We start from the raw sequence: 2,445 nt of genomic DNA, 5'->3' as shown, positions 1-2,445 counted from the left end.
TATACCATCTATTATAGTGATTTGCAAATATAATGCAGTGTGAAAACATCTGAGGATGTCTGAATATATTTCTAATATAAAATCATACAATCCAAGCAAAACAACAGAAAATGAGTCAAATATCGCATAACACTCCCCAAGATGCCACGTTAACACCAGTGCCAAGGGTCAAAGGTGATCAACCACCATCCAACAACTGGCCTGAGTAAAATCCAATCCTAGTTCGTGAGTACATTATACTATAAAATCACATATGTTATGTTTCCAGTGTTCATAAAACTAATCATGCAACCACAGTGAATATCAGTCTGGAAAATTATTTGTAATGTAAGACCAACACAAGATATGGCATCACCAATGGTCAAGGTCACAGTAGGACTCTCAAACGGTTTAGGTACCAACTAGTAATTACCTCTCCGAATTGTTGCCAGATATATGTATACCATTGCCTACTATATATATGTATGTATGTTGTAGTGACCGGGATGTTATGGAGAGGATTAATGACCGAAATCCGTCTAAGAAATTGAGATTGATGTGTTTTTCGCTATGTATGACCGAGGATATTGTCAATGTATGTAAGTAACCCTATGTATCGTTTACTTCCTGTAAGATTTTCTCCTGCATAACTTAATCAGGAGTATCCATATGATTGCTATTTAAGTATCACGTAGTTTATATAACCTCATGTAAATTGTACAAAGGTTATGTAGTAGTGTAAAATAAGGATTATTATAAGAAAAATGGAAAATTGTAATCTACTGAGGTTACCCATTTCGGTATAACAGAAAACGTGCTGTCATACTATGTGAAAAATAAGTACCAGTAGCTGTATATTTGAAAGTCGATAGTTAACTAATGAAATGTGATAGTACCAATTGCATGGTGCTGGATAAGATATTTTAGGGTATTGATAACATTACGAAAATTAGAGAATAGAACCAACGTTCTGTGTAAAATGGTGACGTGTCATGAATGACGTCACACAAAGGGACCTTTGTGGTCAAGTGAGGGGCGACCGCACGAAGACCTGGTTACGCCCAGAGCGAGGTGACATTAGGCGAGCCGAGGGGAACACGAGCAGGAGATTCTATCTATCCTATCTGAGGTGAGAGTAGTGTAATTTATTTAATGACAGTGTAAGGGTATTTCAACAGGGTCAATATTCCAATTAATATAGAGAGGGATAATGATAATAATTGGCATAAGGAAAGGAATATATAATAGGGAGACTTATACTGGTAAATCTTGCCTCAGACACCACCTGCCTCGCCTCTTGCCCCAGGCGCCATTTTCATCGCCATAAGGGTGATGTCCCCCCCATGACACGTTTACCAAATTAAACCCGCTATAAGTAAGTGCACTCATTTCTGTTATGCCATTAATGGGAAACCAAAAATTATTATAATAAAACATTGATAGAATTGTACTTAAAATTACGTGTCATAATGTTACTGGTATTAAATATAAGTAATAAATTTATCGTAAAAGTTATATACCAACAGTGAAACTTAGATTTAACTTGGTATGTAAAACTTTTGTAAACTTATAGTGATAGATTATTATCAATCTTTGAACCTGTGACCATGGTAAATTTAATGAAACACTTTCGATGTTATGTCTCACAGATGTTAGTGAAATTGTTGATTAATCTCTGTTACACGTTCCTAAAGTTAAGTTAATTCTCAGGAGCGGGTTCAAAGGCGGATTTCAAAGACTGAGTTGAAGACTGAGTCCTAAGGCTGAGTTTGGAGACCGAGTTCAAAGGCTGAGTTTAAGGCCGGAACTCCAGATCAGATGCTCAGGTCATGATTGCTCAAGACTAACACATCACGACCGACTCTCAACGAAGAAGAAAGAAGAATAAAGACAGAAATCTTCAGAGAGTGTCAGAGTGATTGCTATGAAAGATATGTATAAGAAGTTATTTTTGTATGTGTCGAGTTATTATGTGGTTTAATATACAGTTTAAGTCATGATTAGCCTAGTTTCATTATAATTCCTCTTCACAGTAATTAAAACTGCAGGTGTAAACAGATAACCTTTAACACATCACGTTACCAAGTTATTTTTATGTTAAAAGAGGTTATCCTGATACAAATTACCCAATTAATTAATGCAATTCTGTTATCCTAGATATTTTGGGATATAAAAGAGAAATACCCATTCCCGGGAAAGAGGGCACTACAATATGTGTATGTATATGTATATGTATGTATATATACGTATGTATATATGTGTGTGTATATGTATGTATATGTATGTATATTTAAACAAATTACAATGCATGGGCACATTATAATTCACGTGCGTGTGTGTGCACGCGTGGACGCTGATGTGTATGGGTGCTGTATGCATGCATACGGGCGTAGACATAAGAGTATGTGATTAATTGCTTATGTGTATATATAGGCGCCTACGCTGCACATTCTCTATATCTATATA

At 35.7% G+C, this 2,445-nt stretch overlaps 1 long non-coding RNA gene across 1 annotated transcript; it reads left to right on the top strand.

Annotated features, from left to right (window-relative positions):
• Positions 1-683: 683 nt before the first annotated feature.
• LOC122244353 (uncharacterized) lies at positions 684-1,979 on the top strand. Its single transcript, XR_006222444.2, has 2 exons — positions 684-1,354; positions 1,690-1,979. It is a non-coding gene; the product is annotated as an uncharacterized LOC122244353 (long non-coding RNA).
• Positions 1,980-2,445: the final 466 nt, after the last annotated feature.

The sequence above is a fragment of the Penaeus japonicus genome, unplaced genomic scaffold (genome assembly GCF_977035675.1).
Source record: "Penaeus japonicus unplaced genomic scaffold, GWHDUDI00000001_assembly GWHDUDI00000025, whole genome shotgun sequence".
Classification (NCBI taxonomy): domain Eukaryota; kingdom Metazoa; phylum Arthropoda; class Malacostraca; order Decapoda; family Penaeidae; genus Penaeus; species Penaeus japonicus.
The sequence above is the reverse complement of the archived record's forward strand: the minus strand, read 5'-3'. Positions and strand labels throughout refer to the sequence as shown.